This window comes from Terrapene carolina, unplaced genomic scaffold, assembly GCF_002925995.2.
Source record: "Terrapene carolina triunguis isolate 2854851 unplaced genomic scaffold, T_m_triunguis-2.0 Scaffold85, whole genome shotgun sequence".
Classification (NCBI taxonomy): Eukaryota; Metazoa; Chordata; order Testudines; family Emydidae; genus Terrapene; species Terrapene triunguis.
Window position 1 is genome coordinate 57621271 of NW_020664436.1, and position 18230 is coordinate 57639500.

The 18230-nt window shown below is 45.8% G+C and overlaps 1 protein-coding gene across 3 annotated transcripts in view; it reads right to left on the reverse strand.

Annotated features, from left to right (window-relative positions):
- The window catches only part of NCOA7 (nuclear receptor coactivator 7), a 136252-nt gene extending 123761 nt beyond the window's left edge, over window positions 1-12491 (reverse strand). For 2 of the 3 annotated variants that reach the window (XM_024197351.2, XM_024197348.2), the window contains exon 1: window positions 12253-12491. The gene's annotated coding sequence lies outside the window, so the exon portion shown is untranslated. Of the gene's footprint in view, window positions 1-11930; window positions 12011-12252 lie in introns of those variants that run through there. The other variant, XM_024197349.2, reaches the window with a different exon arrangement.
- Between the last annotated feature and the right edge of the window lie 5739 nt (window positions 12492-18230).

Sequence of the window (18230 nt, forward strand, 5' to 3'; positions counted from 1 at the left end):
ATTTGTTTAAGGAAAAAACAGAGATTCAACTCAAAACAAGAGTGATGGAAACAAATGGTTATAATACAAAACAATAAAACACAAACGTGGGCCTACACTTAATATATCACATTCCCACACACAAAGTTTGGACTATTGCAGAGCTGTCTGGCTTCACAAGAACCGGGATCTAATTTTTCATGAAAATGCCTGTCCCTCAAAAGGTCTGCTCAGTGAGTGGATACAGAGTGTCTCTGCCCCTCAGTGTTATACAGAAACAGTCTTTTGTCAGTATTCATAGGGTGATTTCCTGTCTGTTGTAATGTTCCTTTTTCACCTCCAAGTGGTTTTGATTGTTTGCAGCTGATTGGTAAGCTTGAGTAGGTGCTTAGATCTTGTATTGTTTTATTAAACATTTTATCTATAATGTTTTAGGACAAAAACATTGTGCTCTGTGTATGGCTGTCCGGTCTCTAGTAAACCATTGTCTTTGCTTATGACAGAAATAAAGAGTGAAACTGCAGGTGCAAAGCTAAGTCACACCTAGTGAGATAATCACAGTAAGTTGCAGGAGACATGTGCCAGCAAGTTCTTCCAGAACAAAACAGGAGTCTAAAAGGTCTTTTACTAGGCAGTTCTCTGGCCAGTGCCACCAAGTGGCCTATTCCTTCAAGTGCTGGGCAATAACTCATTGTCAGAACCCTGGGGAGTAGGGGAAATGGTTCTGACTGGAATTAACATCAGTAGCTCTCACTTGTCCCTAGTCAGAAAAGTACTGCCAGGTTCAGACTCTCAATCGTTAGCAAATTCATCATCCAGTTGGATGGCTTGGTTAGCAGCTTGAGTTTTGCCAGTCAGGATAGGTACCACTTGAGGAACTCACCATACCCTTTGCCCACAGTAGCCACCTGCTCAGAAAAGACTGGGTAAGCATCCTAGCTGGACAGGGTGGGGGTGGGGGTGGGACTGGCAGTCAGAACATCAGCTGGGTTGGGCTGATGACCCAGTGAAGTAGTAATTCCTGGAACTGTTGCTCCTACTTCTGTTAGATGGCCAAATGACCTTGCTGAAACTATTTTGGGGCTCATATCAGGGTCTAATGCTGTTGTGCCAAATACTTTGTGAGACTTTCCATTTTCCCTCGCTTGTGTAGAGGGTGTCTGCAATTCCACTTCTAGTGGAAGACTGTGAGAGACAGGTGGTCTGAATAGCCAGAGCAAGGCAGTTCAAGGGAGATTCAGCTAGACAGAGACAGTTCAGAGTTTGTGTAAACACAAGAAATGTTCTCTGGGATTTCAGTTTTATCTCAGACGTTCTGGTTTAACCAAAACAACACATACTTTTTTTTTTTTTAAATAAACCAAAAGTCCCTGTCTGTGTTTCTTCCATGCAGCTCAACACTCAATAAAACTCAAAACAACATTACCAATCAACCAACAGGTATTCTATTCAGATTAGGGTGACCGGATGTCCCAATTTTATAGGGACAGTCCCGATTTTGGGGTCTTTTTCTTATATAGGCTGCTATTACCCCCCCACCCATTGTCCCAGTTTTTCACATTTGCTGTCTGGTTACTCTAATTCAGATTCATATGTCTCCTCAAAGCTCCCTGCTAGTCTCCTCTCCTCCACTGGAGTAACCCAGACTCCCTTTAAAAGATGATGTACACAAGGGAAAATGGCTTTTGCCCTTTTTTTGCTTCTTTGTGAGACATAAAGCCGGTCTGTATTTTTTCAGAAAGGCGAATGGAGAACCAGTAAAATGGTAACTCCAGGAGAAAGAGTGAAAACTAAACAACTGACAGAGAAGGAGTTTTAGCCAGACTGTTTAAAAATGAAGAAAAGGAAAAGGTTTTAATTCAGGGGTGGGCAAACTACAGCCTGCGGGCCGGATCTGGCCTTCCAACCATTTTAAGCTGGCCCTCGATCTCCCGCTGGGGAGAGGGGTCTGGGGCTTGCCCTGCTCTGGCGCTCCAGCCGGGGGTCGCTCCATGCGGAGGCAGACGCATGGCTCCGCTCCAGCCGGGGAACCAGGGGCCGCTCCACGTGGCTCCCAGAAGCCGCGGCATAGCCCCCCCTTTGGCACCTACACACTCCAATGGCCCCCTCCGGCGCTCCAACAGAGAAGGGACATGCCACTGTTTCTGGGATTCGCTTGTGGTAAGCGCCGTCCCGAGCCTGCACCCCTGAGCCTCTCCCCACGCCCCAACTCCCTGCCCCAGCCCTGATCCCCCTCCCGCCCTCTGAACCCCTCGATCCCAGCCCAGAGCACCCTCCTGCACCCCAAACTCCTCATCCCCAGCCCCACCCCAGAGCCCACACCCCCAGCCAGCGCCTGCACCCATTCCTGCACCCCAACCCCCTGCCCCAGCCCTGATCCCCCTCCTGCCTCTGAACCCCTCGATCCCAGCCCGGAGCACCCTCCTGCACCCCAAACTCCTCATCCTCAGCCCCACCCCAGAGCCTGCACCCCCAGCCGGAGCCTGCACCGAACCCCCTCCCGCCCTCCAAAACCCTCTGTCCCAGCCCAGAGCACCCTCCTATACCCCAAACTCCTCATTCCCAGCCCCACCACAGAGCCCGCACCCCCAGCCAGAGCCCTTACACCACCACCCCGGAGCCCACTCCCCCACCCAAGCCCGGAGCCCCCTCCTGCATCCTGAATTCCTCATTTCTGGCCCCACCCTGGAGCCCTCACCCCCTCCCGCACCCCAACTCCAATTTTGTGAGCATTCATGGCCCACCATACAATTTCTATTCACAGATGTAGCCCTCGGGCCAAAATGTTTGCCCATTCCTGTTTTAATTAACACCTGTTTAACTTACATGACTAATGGTTTGGACAAAGAAAGCCTTTTTTAAGATTCAACACCCTCATCCCTTCATTTAATGTGTTACAGCTCACAGTAAACGTCCCTAAGACTTCCCCAAGCTCCTCCAACAAAACCAGACAAACATTCGTGATATTTATTTCGAAGGTAAAAAGAAAAATGGTGGGGATGGGAAGGGGAAGAGCCATCAGGCATTCTTTCTATATCACAGAGGAGCAAATAAGAGCCCAAATTTATTTTAAATCCTTTATAAGTCACCTTAATGTGTTGAGACCAACTGGGCTAAGCTGAACTTAATTAGCTCCTTGCTGGGCATGCCTACTTGAGGCATAACAGAACCTTTGCTGGGAGACAATCGATAAAACCTAGGCCACTATCTGGCTTGATAGGGCCTCTTCATCGGGGCACTGCCTGGGTGGGGAGTGGCAGGACTATAGGATCCTTGCTAGGGAACACCAAATCACCTGTACACCCTGTCAAACTCTACTTTATTAAAAGTCCCATGGAATCTGAAATAAGCACAGATGGTTAAAAAAAGCCATTGTTTTCTCTCTCAATTTACCACCATGTTGGGGCATTCCTTACCCAAGAGTTGATTTCTTACTACATGAAACAAATGCCACTTACTATTTTATTTACCTGATGTTTTTCCATAGTGCCCATCACCACAGTACTCATGTATTGCTGAATCATCAACTCTCCTTAGCTGTTCCTGGTATGTGTCCCATCCAAGTAATGGCCCAGCCTGACCCCATTTAGCTTGAGATCACAGAACCAGCTGGTACGGCAGCAAACCACACCGGTTCCCCTTGAAACTTAAGTGACAACACTAGTCTCATAAATATTAATGGTTTTAGTCTTTTCCATTATTATGCTGGTTTAGAATATAAGAAAAACAGAAAATGAGACAGATGGTGTGTGGGACAGAAAGTACAGAAGTGAGTGACTGCAGAAATGGAAAATGCCATTGCTAGGAAACATTAAATTTAGTTTGAAAATGAGTCAGGGGCTGGTTGACATTTTCTGGAGATAAGCAGATGCCTGTGCAATTAATCCACATCAGGCTGGAATTCCAGTGAGTATTTACTCTTATTATGTATTTTTGTGAGACAGCCTAAACAGTCTCCTCTCTTCTCCATTTAAGCCTTGTCAACACTAGACAATTAAGTCGGTTTATGTTTGGTCAACACACAGCCACCGCAGTAATTACTGCAGTTTTTCATGTCCACACTACCCTCCTTCTGCCAGTGGTGCACGTCCTCTCCAGGAGAACTTGCTCCAGTTTAAGTGGAGCAGTGTGCAGGGCCATCCCTACCCATACACAAAGTACGCAGCTGTGAAGGGCACCAGGAAATTTGGGCCCCAGGAAATTTCTGCGTGCTGCTCCAGCTCCTGCCCCGCCACTTCCCCATGGCCCCCGCCCCTGCTCCGTCCCAGCCCCGCCTCCTCCCGTCCCTACTCCACCCCCACTCCACCCCTTCCCCAAAGCCTCCGCCCCTGCTCCGACACAGCCCCGCCGTGCCACTAGTGAGTGCTGAGGGGCGGTTCCCGCTGCCTCCCCACCCCATCTCATCAGGGGGCTGCGTAGGGCCCCAGAATAGCTAGGGATGGCCCTGGCAATGTGAGCGCTGCTGTCAGGTGCTGGAGCCCCACTGCCGGGCGCTGATAGACCAGACTGTCAGCACCCAGCAGCAGGGCTCACAGCTGTGAGCTCCATGCGGAGCTGATAGGCGATGTCTGTGTAGACACTGCATCACCTAACTACATCGACCTAAGCTCTACGCTGCTCATGGAGGTGGAGTTACTTGGTCAGTGTAGTGGGGGACTTACAGCAGGGGGAGCAACGCTGCAGTGTAGACACTTACAGCTGCGGTATGTCGACCTAACTCTGTAGCGTAAATCTGGCCTTAGTCCTCGTCTTCTAAGGTGCAGGAGCTGGTTCTTTGCCTATATCTGAGGAAGGACCATAGGGGATTCCTGGGCAATGGAGATGGTAAAGGGTTCTGAATGAAACTATTTCCCTCTCTTCTCTCCTCCCAGAGAACTTATACTACTCCATCAGAATCATATAACTGACTGTGTACAGGGGAAGATCCAGAAACAAGCCATAATTTGGGGAATCTACAGAAAGAGGGATTACATCCTGGAAATCAATTAATCTGAAAAAAGACTTAGGGATCCTGGTAGATAACCAGCTGAATATGTCTTCCCAGTGTGAGGCTGTGGCCAAAAGGGTAATGACAACTAACTGAAGTTTCCAGATCACAGTCCCTGGTTCTAATGGGGGACTTCAATCACCCTGACATCTGCTAGGAGAGCAATACAGCAATGCACAGACAATCCAGGAAGTTTTTGGAGAGTGTTGGGAATAACTTCCTGGTACAAGTGCTGGAGGAACCGAATAGGGGCCGTGCTCCTCTTGACCCGCTGCTTACAAACAGGGAAGAATTAGTAGGGGAAGTAGAAGTGGGTGGCAACCTAAGCAGCAGTGACCATGAGATGGTTGAGTTCAGGATCCTGACAAAAGAAAGGAGGGTAGCAAAATATGGACCCTGAACTTCAGAAAAGAAGACTTTGACTCCCTTAGGGAACTGATGGGCAGGATCCCCTAGGAAGCTAATATGATGGGGGAAAGGAGTCCAGGAGGGCTGGCTGTATTTTAAAGAAGTCTTATTGAGGGCGCAGGAACAAACCATCCCGAAGTGCAGAAAGAATAGCAAATATGGCAGGCAACCAGCTTGGCTTAACAGCGAAATCTTCGGTGAGCTTAAACTCAAAAAGGAAGCTTACAAGAAGTGGAAATTTGGACAGATGACTAGGGAGGGGTATAAAAATATTGCTTGAGCAAGCATGGGTGTAATCAGGAAGGCCAAGGCACAATTGGAGTGGAAGCTAGCAAGGGATGTTAAGGGTAACAAGAAGGGTTTCTACGGGTATGTTAACAACAAGAAGGTGGTCAGGAAAAGTGTGGGAACCTTACTGAATGAGGGAGGCAACATAGCAACAGATGATGTGGAAAAAGCTGAAGTACTCAATGCTTTTTTTGCCTTGATCTTCACAGACAAGGTCAGCTCCCAGACTGCTGCACTGGGCAACACATTATGGGGAGGAGGTGAGCAGCCTTCAGTAGTGAAAGAACAGGTTAAGGACTATTTAGAAAAGCTGGACGTGCACAAGTCCATAGGTCCAGATATAATGCATCCAAGGATGCTGAGGGAGTTGGCTGATGTGATTGCAGAGCCACTGGCCATTATCTTTGAAAATTCATGGCGATCAGGGGAGGTCCCAGACAATTGGAAAAAGGCAAATATAGTGCCCATATTTAAAAAAGGGAAGAAAGAGAACCTGGGGAACTACAGACTGGTCAGCATCACTTCAGTCCCCGGCAAAATCATGGAGCAGGTACTCAAGGAATCCATTTTGAAGCACTTGGAGGAGAGGAAGGTGATCAGGAACAGTCAACATGGATTCACCCAGGGCAAGTCATGCCTGACCAACGTGATTGCCTTCTATGATGAGATAACTGGCTCTGTGGATATGGGGAAAGCGGTGGATGACTTTAGCAAAGCTTTTGATACAGTTTCCCACAGTATTCTTGCCAGCAAGTTAAAAAAGTATGGATTGGATGAATGGACTATTAGGTGGATAGAAAGCTGGCTAAATTGTCAAGCTCAACGGGTAGTGACCAACGGCTCAATGTCTAGTTGGCAGCCGGTATCAAGCGGAGTACCCCAGGGATCGGTCCTGGGGCCGGTTTTGTTCAACATCTTTATTAATGATCTGGATGATGGGATTAATTGCACCCTCAGCAAGTTCGCAGATGACACTAAGCTGGGGGGAGCGGTAGATAAGCTGGAGGGTAGGGATAGGATCCAGAGTGACCTAGACAAATTGGAGGATTGGGCCAAAAGAAATCTGATGAGATTCAACAAGGACAAGTGCAGAGTCCTTCACTTGGGAAGAAAGAATCCCATGCACTGCTACAGGCTGGGGACCAACTGGCTAAGCAGGAGTTCTGCAGAAAAGGACCTGGGGATTACAGTGGATGAGAAGCTGGATATGAGTCAGCAGTATGCCCTCATTGCCAAGAAGGCCAATGGCATATTGGGCTATATGAGTAGGAGCATCACCAGCAGATAGAGGGAAGTGATTATTCCCCTCTATTCAACACTGGTGAGGCCACACCTGGAGTATTGCATCCAGTTTTGGTCCCCCCACTACAGAAGGGATGTGGACAAATTGGAGAGAGTCCAGCGGAGGGCAACAAAAATGATTAGGGGGCTGAGGCACATGACTTACGAGGAGAGGCTGATTTAGTCTGCAGAAGAGAAGAGTGAGGGGGGATTTGATAGCAGCCTACAACTACCTGAAGGGGGGTTCCGAAGAGGATGGAGCTAGGCTATTCTCAGTGGTGGCAGATGACAAAACAAGAAGCAATGATCTCAAGTTGCAGTGGGGAAGATCTGGAATGGGTTACCTAGGGAGGTGGTGGAATCTCCATCCTTAGAAGTTTTTAAGGCCTGGCTTGACAAAGGATGATTTAGTTGGTGTTGATCCTGCTTTGAGCAGGGGATTGGAATAGATGACCTCCTGAGGTCTCTTCCAACCCTAATATTTTATGATTCTATGTGTTCCTTGGATGCATGAGCAAAGAAATATCAAGTAGAAATAGAGTAGGGATTGGACTGTAAACAGCATTAGAAAGACCATTACCAGAATACTTTGTCCTGTCCCAGTGTCCACACTTCTAAAAGGATGTTGAAAAATTGGGAAGGTTTCCAAGAAGAGCAACAACGATTTGAGAATTTGAAAACCTTCCTTACAGTAAGAGATTCAAAGAGCTCAATCTATTTAGCTAACTGAAGGGAAGTTAAGAGGTGACTTAAGTATGGTCTGTATATACTTACATGGGGAGAAAACACCTGATGATAGAGAGCTCTTTAATCTAGCAGACAAAGGCATAACAAGATCCAAGAGTGGGGAAGATGAAGCATAAATTCAAACGGGAAATAAGGCACACATTTTTAATAATAAAGGTAAATAACCATGAGAATAGCTCACCTAGGATGTGATAGATTCTCCATCACTAGACATTTTTAAATCAAGACAAGAAGTCCTTCTAAAAGATATGCTGTAGTTCAACTACAACTTATTAGACTTGATGCAGGAATTTCTGGGCCAAGTGTTATGGCCTGTGCTGTGCAGGAGGTCAGACTAGATGATCACCATGGTCGCTTCTCTTCTTTAAAAAAAAATAATAATCTAGGAAACCTCCAAAGGGGAGCCTCCAAGGTGTGAGAGTATGCCCTTCTGGTACTTAAACAAACAGAAGTTACAGACCCCTGATCAGTTTAAGACCCCTGAACAAGTATATGGTGAATTACTACCTTCAAGATGGAGCAAATTCAGTTGTAGGACTGTCCAGTGGCAGCCTGGCTCAGTTTCAGCAGCTTACCCCTGAATGACATTCCGATCAGCAGCCAGCACAGGAACAGGATATTTGGTGTGTTTTCCTCATGGACGCAGAAGCGTTTGTGATTAATAGGAAAAATATACATGCTGGAACCCACACTGAGAACAGTTTCCTTCAGATTCAAGGTGGACTTTACCATGGCCCTGATAAATCTCCCCGGGAACAAACTAGGGAAAATAAGGAAGAAGATAAAGAGACTCCTCAGACTTCAAAAAATTCCTCAAAAACTAGGCTCAAGTTCAGGGGTTACTATCTCTACCGTTCAGTCAAACCTCCCAAGTCTGGATCCATAACTGGGCCCTCTGAAAACGGAAAGCTAACCTGCCTCACAGTGGTGGTTCATATGACAACATCTTTAGTGGAAAGTGAATAAGGAAGTTCTATGGTGTCTAAAACACATGAAGATATGGAACAGCAACGTAATCTGTCTGTCTTCCCCAGTGGGACAGTAAAATCAGATTCCAGTCTGTCAGGTTAGGGAGCAAAATGTGAAAAATATAAAAAAGGGGACAATGGTCCCTTAAAGAGTCAAACTGGTACATAAACTCAGTGAAGTATAATGACTGGAGTGTTTGCCATCATGATTTTTTGCAAACAACTGAGACAGATTCTGGGTCCTTCTAAAAAAGGGCAATGCAACCAATGTATGGTATATAAATTGCCTCAGGATGGTCCAAAATCCTAGAAAATGTCCAACATTGCTAGAGGCTTTGGATCTATACTGACTGCTGTGCCAAATCTTGGTTCAGGTCCAGTATATTTCAGAAGTGACTAACCTAATAGCAGACTGTTATTCTTACCCTCAACATGATGCCTGGTGGAAACTCCCCAGTTATTAATACAAGTCTTGGGCCCAAGCAATAGTCAAATTTGCCTCACATCAGCTCTACTAATCCAGTGAAACTAGTATAATTATTCCAGAATTGGAAGAATAAAAACTCTCTTCCCCTTAATGACCAGTAAGCAAACCTTGGCTATGCTGGATCCTCCTCTATAAGATAAAGGGAGTGGTAAAATTTTCTATTATCAGTTGTGTTCCAACCTTCCTTGAATGTCTAGTAGAGTAAAAAGGGAAACTGGGCTCTCCTGTCCTCTAGTTAGATCACAATTATCCTTTTGTAAAAACCACTTCTGCCAGGATCAGCAATTAATTGGATCAGACAGATCATGTTGCAGGCAATATAGATACTTCCATGTATGAGATACCCTTTGGCCCCGCTTTGGTCATCCATCTAAAGGAGATGTATCAAGTCAAACAATTAGGCCACAGAAGAGGTCCTGCTTTAACAATGTTATCATCTATTCTATTCTCCAAATGAATGCAGCTCTATATCAGCACTGAATATAGAAGCTCAATGCCTTGCCTTAATATTGTGATGTTTGCTGGCAACACACTGTAGGAAAATCAGGACTTAAAGAAAGATATGGAGGTGAAATATTGTATACTGTCACTCCCTAAGTAATTCTGCTTGTATTCTCCAAATTTTAAACACAGAGGATAGCAAACAGAAGCATTCTTATTGATTCGCTTCAAGTTCAAGGGATGATTTATCACTTCAACATTAGAGATGACGAATCAGAATCCTGGCGGCATCAAATGAAGAAGTGCTGCAACTCATAGGAACAGGGACATCACAAGGGAAGAGCCCATTGAGGCGAGAGAGGGACAGTGAGGCATGTATATACACCATGTTTTCTGGAAATGTTCCTTGTCTGATGCTGTGCTACACAATGAAGAAAAGGAAGGCACTGAATATAGAGCCTCCATGTTCTTTAATAAAGAACAGAATTTCCTGCAAGATCCTTTTGCAAAATTCACAATACTGAACCATAAATGAACTAAATAAACAATCGACTCAATCCTGCAAAGTTTTATGCCTGGGAGTAACTTTGCTCATGGGATTGCTCCTGTTGCAGTCAATGGGACTACTCACAAGAGCAAAGTTACTCACAGGTATAAAACTTGCAAGGTTGAGTCCATTGTCTATTTAGTTCATTTATGGAAATCTTCCAGGTACGAGGATTTGAGAGAGAAAGAGGACTGGAAAATGGAAGCATTTTTACTTTGGCTTGCTTTCAATTTTCAAGATCTGCGTGGCTGCTTATTCAGTTTTTCAGATGCAATATATATATTTCTTGGTGTTTCCTTTTGCAAGCTGCAGTAACTTTTTTTTCTAATGTTATATTTTGTACATATAATACCAGTATTCATTTTTAAAAATATGTAAATATTTGTGTAAGCAATAGACTGGAAAGACTTCTTCAATATGCATGCAAAATATTATCCAAATACAGGCACTTAAAGTAGTTCATAGCAGCTTTCAACAAATCATAATCAATTAGTGCGTAAACATCACCCATTTAAAAGTCCATAATTATGTATTAATACAAGCATGTACAATGACCTCATGGAAGTGCAGTGTTTACAGACCATTAAGTAAATAACACGTGATAAAATTACATTACTGAGTATTTACTCTAACAAGACTAATGTCAAGAAGAGAGCTGTTAAAAATCTATAGCCTTAATACTGCCGGCAGATCGATACAAGTGAATCCCTGTATCCACTCAAAGAATCGTACTGAAATCAGTAAGGATGTGAACAGGTGTAGAGGTCCAGTTGCTCAAATGAAATTGCAAGATCTGGGCCCAATGTATCCACTCTCATACACCCAATATTGCTTATTAGCTATTGTCTTCTCTCTCTGTTTAGAAAAGAAAATTAAACCATAAAATATGTTCTGATACCATGAGTTGGATTAGCAAACCATCAACAGACAGGAAAATCAGATGTCAGGACTATAAATCCAGGATAACAATCCATCCACACTTAAAACTGTTTAAAAAAAAAATACAATGGCACAAGTCAGAGTTCAGATTTGTAATGTTAACTCTAAGCAGCCTCTCTTCTCTTGGTCAAATCTTTAATATGTTTGTTACTAATGTCGTTTGATAGTTAAAATACATCTATTTGTTTTAAATAGAACTATCACAGCCAACCCCATTTTCCAATCATTCACATGCTGGGAATCTTACAATTGCCCCAAATCCAGCCTGACACAAGAAAATGAAAATCAGCATTTGTTCTTTATTTTGAAATTATATTTGAAACCAAGTTCCTAGCCCACCAATTTCCCCGAATAACAAAGGATATCAGGTATGAAGTTATGTCAAACACACTGGAATATGAGCGTTGCCTATTGCTGGATGCTTCTGTGCATCACTGCAGTGAATACCCACCCCACATCACCCAATACCCACGACAGATTACACGCTCCCAAAATATCATTTAAGGCCCTTCCCTCAAATTACCACCATCACCTCCTCTTCCTCCTCCTCGAATTACAAAAAATGAAATCTACTTCCTGGAGGTATATGTAAAAATTCCATAATCCTAACTGGAAATATATTTCAGAACCTGTTAAAGGTGGGAGAAGAAATAATTACACTATTAGCAAAAGGATTTTGATTGCAGAGAAATAAATAAAAGATTGTAAAATCTTTGAAGCAGGACTACAGAGATTGAAAGCAGCTACCTCACTGTGGGTGCTACCAAAACATAACCAATCCAGTAAAGAATTCAAGCGAACTGAACCCCCCTTCCCCAAACACAGGCCAGCTGTACATATACAACACACAATCTGCACCTTTCAGTCCCGCAGCCCCTTCTCTAAGCAGCTTCCTCACGCCCAATGTTTCCCCCTCTGATTTTGCTGTCACAGCCAAGCCAAGGGACCCAGCGTTTCTGAAGCCAGCCAAACTAATGCACTTCCCCATCTGCCCGCCTCCTTCTCTCCCGCCTCCTCCTCCCCCCTTGCCGGCTGTGTTGTTGTGTTGTGCCTCTGAAAAGGCAGATTAATTGTTTGTTATGAGGTCTGCAAAATGTTAGCCCCCTTCCCCTCCTCAGGCTGCTGCTGGGTCATCCCTACCCCAGCCTGGGAGGGGCATCTGCCGCCCGCTGATACCCACCCAGCTGCACTGGTTCCTTCAGCCGCGGGCCGGGCACTTGCGGTGGCGGCTGGGTCGGATCCTCTCAGGGATGCTCAGCGGGGCCCCCATGCTCCACGGGCGGCTTCAGGAGGCGGGGGTGGGGGTCGCTGCAGAGGCGCGGATGCGGCAGCCCGGCAACATCCACGGCCGCCGAGGAGAGGTCCCCGGAGAGACCCGGCCGCTGCAGGCAGCTCAGCCCGCTGCAGACAGCGCGCAGCTCCCGGCCTCCGCCAGCAGCATGGTCGCCAGGCAGAGCCCGCCCCGCCCCACCTCGCCTGCGCCGCACTCACCCACCCAGCGGCCCTCGCCTCCCGCTCCCTCGGCTCTGCCTGCTCCGCTAGCACGGCCCGCAGCTCCGCCCTGCCGGGCCCCGGGCGCCTCCCCCCTGCTCGGCCCCCTCCTCCAGCCCCGCTCTGTGCATCGGCTCCCTCTCCCCTGTGGGGGGGTGGAGGGGACAGCATGAGCCCCCTTAAATGTCACCTGCAGCTTTCGGACCCACCACGGGTCCGAAATTCCCCCCTGATCTTTCTGCTCCCCCGTGGTTTGTCCCATTGACCACACGCCAGGTTGCTCATTTTCTAGGCAAATTGACTTGTCTGAGTTTGGTTTTTTGGGGGGGGGGGGGGGGGGGCGGGGCGAGGAGGGGAAAGAGAGATACATTTGTCAGTGTCAAGGCCTCCCTCTCACACGTTGCAACATAAAGACATAAAGGGTTGACCCCCGTACTCCTATAGAGTCCCTGGCAGGGTCAGCGCCTTAATCTGAACAAGTTGGTGTTCGCTTAATTCTCTTGGAACCAAAAAAAAAAGTACATATACTTGTTTTTACTAGCTCCCCAGTCCTGCAATTTGATCCAAGTAGTTGACCCCTTGCACCCATGAGGCGCCCCATTATAGAATCAGGGCCCAAATTTTAAAATGCATTGAAAATTGATAACAGTAATTTCAGTGGGAAAATGAAAAACCTGAGATATTCATATTCCCTGCCTCCTTACACTCCCGGCCTCCACCTTTCTTCTTCTTAAGACAAAAAAGTGTTTTGTTTTAAAATCAGGAAAATAGATATATTTCCCTGCATTATTTGACTTTGGGCAACAGCAGGTCCTGAGCACACAAGATTTGTCATCTTTGTAGCTATTCCTCCTTTAGACAGTGTAATGTTCACCCCTCTCTCTATTCCTCCCTTAGTCTGTTTCACATTCACAGTTAGCCTGCAGAAGAGAAGAATGAGGGGGGATTTGATAGCTGCTTTCAACTACCTGAAGGGGGGTTCCTAAGAGGATGGAGCTAGACTGTTCTCCGTGGTACCAGATGACAGAACAGAGCAATGGTCTCAAGTTGCAGTGGGAGAGGTTTAGGTTGGATATTAGGAAACACTAGGAGGGTGGTGAAGCACTGGAATGGGTTACCTAGGGAGGTGGTGGAATCTCCTTCCTTAGAGGTTTTTAAGGTCAGGCTTGACAAAACCCTGGCTGGGATGATTTAGTTGGGGATTGGTGCTGCTTTGAGCAGGGCGTTGGACTAAATGACCTTCTGAGATCCCTTCCAACCCTGATATTCTATGATTCTGTGAAAGTCCTGAGACTTCAGAGGCAGGGCTGAAGGCTTTAGCAATCCCACAAAATCATGATCTGCAGACTAAAAGCCTGAGGTTAAGCAGTTATATATATAAACACCATGGGTGTCCGGTATCAAAGGCTGTGGGAGGCTGTGACTCCCGAAACAGCCAGGTGTGGCCCCGCACACACTCCACCCCCAAGTCTCCCCTCCAGCTTCTGCTAGGTGCAGCTCCAGTCTCCCTGTGGGGTGGCCCCAGCTCGAGCTGCACAACCCACTCTCTTGGCACTCTGGGCCTAGGGAGGCTGAGGCCGCGCCACCCACCCTCCCGACATCCTGTGGCTTAGGGGCATGGCCTGCCCTCCCACCAGGTGCTCAGGGCAGCTGCGGCTGCACCACCTACCTCCTGGTGCTCTAGGATCAGGGAGGCTGCAGCCACGCCGCCAGCTCCAGGGCTGTGGGGGAGGCTGTGGGCGCTCCAGGGCTGGGGGCTCTAGCCTGGCGCAGGTGCTTGCAGCTTCAGTGGGGGGAGGGCTCTGGCAGGGGGTGTGGAAGGGTTGGAGCCTCAGGTGGAAGGGGCAGGGCTGGGAGATCACCTCCCCCAGCCAGTTCACACGCCACCCATGATAAACATACAATATTTCCTACGCTTGTAAAATGAAACTCTCATAATGAAATGCCAGATAAAGAATAAAGTGCCATAGCAAGGCAGCTCTTTTAAGATAAGAAAAATTATCACGACTTCCCTATGGGCCTAGCCTATTGAAGCCCCATTCTTGGTTGGTCCCCAGGCACTACCCTAATAAACATAATTCACAATGAAAGGGAAACACTGTGAAGAACGAACTGGGACATTTTTTCTTTCCCTCTTCTCTTTGTTTCCATTGAAGATGTACATCTCCCACTCAAAATGGTGCAAAGCCTATTTAATTCATCCCTAAATTTGGCTGACCAGTTAAGTCAGTGACTAGCAATACCTTTTTTCAGCTTCAAGGAAACTCACCCCTTCCTCTTGACCAAGGACCTAGCCACCATGATCCATGCATTTGTCACTCTCAGGCTATATCACTGTAATTTACTCTATCTGAAGCTGACTTTAAAGAAAATGCAGAAGCTCACAAAATGTAGCTGCCCATCTTTTTGTGGTTTAGGCTGTTGTGAACATATATATCCATGCTCTATTACTAACAGATTTTACATGGAAGGTGCTCAGAAACTACAGTGATGATAGGGAGCTGTATAAAACCTTAGGAGAAGCATCCTGAAGATTATGGTCCCACTCCTGGAGGATGATCCAAGTGGATATACCCTGTACCGCCACAAAACTCCTTGTAAGAGCAAGGTCTAAGACTCCACTTAACCATATACTGGGCTTCTACAGTTAGATTTAGTAGCTCACATTAGCAGCTACTCAGATACTGTGGTGATCGGGTTACATAAGAACTTAGATATCAATTTTATTTTTGTCTTTTTTCCCCTACCACATAGGATAGAAGATAAGTCTGAACTCTTCCCTTGTCATGATTGTAGGGACTGTGGCATTCATTTGCACATGACCAGGTCACGGGTGTAACTTTGATCAGCTCATCTTCTGTAGCAAATGGCTATTAACAGTGGACAAGTTTTTACCTGTTAAAATCCCCAATGCCTGTGAATTGCTCCTTTTAGAGTTAGACAATTCAGTTCCATTAGTGGTTACACTAGTTTGAAAAAAATATATAACTATTTTTCAGCCACTGACAAAATTATTCTGTGGATTGTGGTCTTGCTGGGATATCTGGGGAGATTTGTACCAAGTCGGGACAAAACTTTAAATTACTGCTTTTGATACACTAACATGCAAAATAAACAAACAGCATAACTGGGCTGCTAGAGTCAAATTTTTGAATGGATTTAAATTTCTCTTTAGGCCCTGATGTTTTGGGGAATATTACTGGAAATGCATACTTTGCACAGAGTTAAAGCCACAGGTTATATTTTGTGTTAGTTGGAAGTTTTAACTATTAATAGTTAAGGCTGCGATTCTGTCACGGAGGTTGTGGAAGTCATGAATTCTGGGCAGCTGGCTCTGGGGACCGCCTGAGCAGCAGCCAGTGCAGCTGGTCCCAGGGAGGGCTCGAGCAGTGGTCCTAGGGGCTGCCCCAGAGCCAGCTGCACCAGTCACTGCTGGAGCGGCCCTGTGGTCAGCTGCTTGGGCGGTCCCTGGGGCCATCCGCACAGACCGCTGCTAGAGTGGCCCTGGGGCCAGCCACTCAGGCAGTCCCTGGGGCCAACGACACTGGCTGCTGCAGGAACAGCCCCAGGCAGCTGGCCCTGGGGAGCACCGAAGCAGCAGACATCTCCGCCTCCAGGGAGAGCCCAAGCATGGGTCCCGGGGACCGCCCCAGCAATAGCAGTCCCTACATGGCCAGAGCAGCAGCCCCGGAGGCCATCTGGAAAGCGGTACCCGGAGACCAGCGGCCGCTCGGGGGTGGGGGCAGTCAACCCCCAGCACTGGAGTAGAACCCCACCCCAGAAGCAGAGATTTAGTCATGAGTATGTATAGTAAAGGTCATGGATGGGTCATGAGCCATGAATTTTTATTTATTGCCCATGAGCTGTCCATGACTTTTACCAAAAATATCCATGACTAAATCTTAGCCTTATTAATAGTATTATCTGAATTACTATTAGTCATTAAAAGCCTAATCCAATGCCCATTGAAGTCAACAGGACTCTTTCTATTGATTTTAATGGACATAGGATCAAGCATTTAGTAAACACTAGAATCATATACATTTGCACACTAGATAACTTAAAAGGGCAATCTGGGACTTTGAGGTACAGAAAAGGGCTTCTCACGTCTTACACAGTGAGGGAGAAAGAAAAATAGGAAAAAACATTAAAAATTCTTCACAAGAATAATTTAGTTGAGACTTCCTCCCCGCCCCCAATTTTCTTTTGAAAAAAAGCTAACAATTTTCTAATCAGCTGTAAATAGTAGCCATACATTGTACATGAACATGATTTTCAAACTCTCAGATAGCACCCTCTAGCTCAGTTGAAGTTTAACGGCATGTAATAAAAATATAAAGGAAATTAAACTACAGGAAGGTATTGTCAGCCAACTCACAGCTCATAAACACAACATTGGGGGCAGAGGGTGGAAGCTTGCTACAAAGCTCTGGACAATGTACACCTCTACCCCGATATAACGCTGTCCTCGGGAGCCAAAAAATCTTACTGCGTTATAGGTGAAACTGCGTTATATCTAACTTGCTTTGATCCTCCGGAGTGCGCAGCCCCCCTCCCCGGATCGCTGCTTTACTGCGTTATATCCGAATTCATGTTATATCGGGCTGCGTTATATTGGGGTAGAGGTGTATTTTGATGTTTGTTTGTTTTTAAAATCACCTTTATGATGAAAAAAAGTATAACACACTTCAGCTGTAATGGTAATTTTCAGAGAGTTATAAGGGCCTGACAATGAAGTCTCTTCTCCAGTTATCTGATAAAAGAGGCTTAGAATGAAAGGGCAACTGTAGAGATGTCACTCAGAGCCCTTGTGCAAATCAAGATATGTTAGTATTGAAGTGGGTACTTAAAAAGCACTATATAGAGAGCACACCAGAAATCTACAGAAAGTCATCTTCTACTAATGTATTTTATCTAAGAACATCAAAATAATTCTTTACTTTGCTTAGGCTTTTTAGGAACCACAATCAAATTAGAGTAATAACTTATATTAACTTATAACAACCACATTAGTCAAATGTGGGTACACAGCCATGTGAAAATAAAACCACTTATTAGGTGCCCATATGTGAATTTGGGTACCGAACTCTGAACATTTTGGCTACAGTACCTTTGATAAAAAGCTAGACTTTATTAATTTTGATTGCTCAGGGACATTTCCTTTTTAAAATTAATGGATGGAAGTCTCTTTTTCAGACTTTATTCCTCCCCTTCTCCCACCCCCCGGCTCAGGAAAATTGTGTATCTTTCTTGGTTGTTCTTGAATGCTAGTTGGAGCTGAAGAGACACTGAGCCCAACTGGCTGCTTCTGTGCCAGTAGGAGCTGAGAGAAACTGAATCACTGACAGAACAACACATAGTGAAGTATCTTAGATATGGAAGGGGGAAGTGAAAGAATAAAGAGGAGTCACATGAGTTAGTCCCAGAAGAAAAGGAAACCTACATATGTAAACGAAAGTTTACATTCAAGTGTGTAATAACATTATAATTTTTCCCTGGTGTTCTAGTAGTTAGGATTCATTGCTTTCACCACCGCAGACTGGTTTCCATTCCTAGTCAGGAAAGTACTTTTTCTCCCCTCCCCTCCTCTGCTAATCTTTTACTACATGTTTAAAAGAATATTTTTCACAACAATTCACATCACAAAACTAAAATCCTCACTATAAG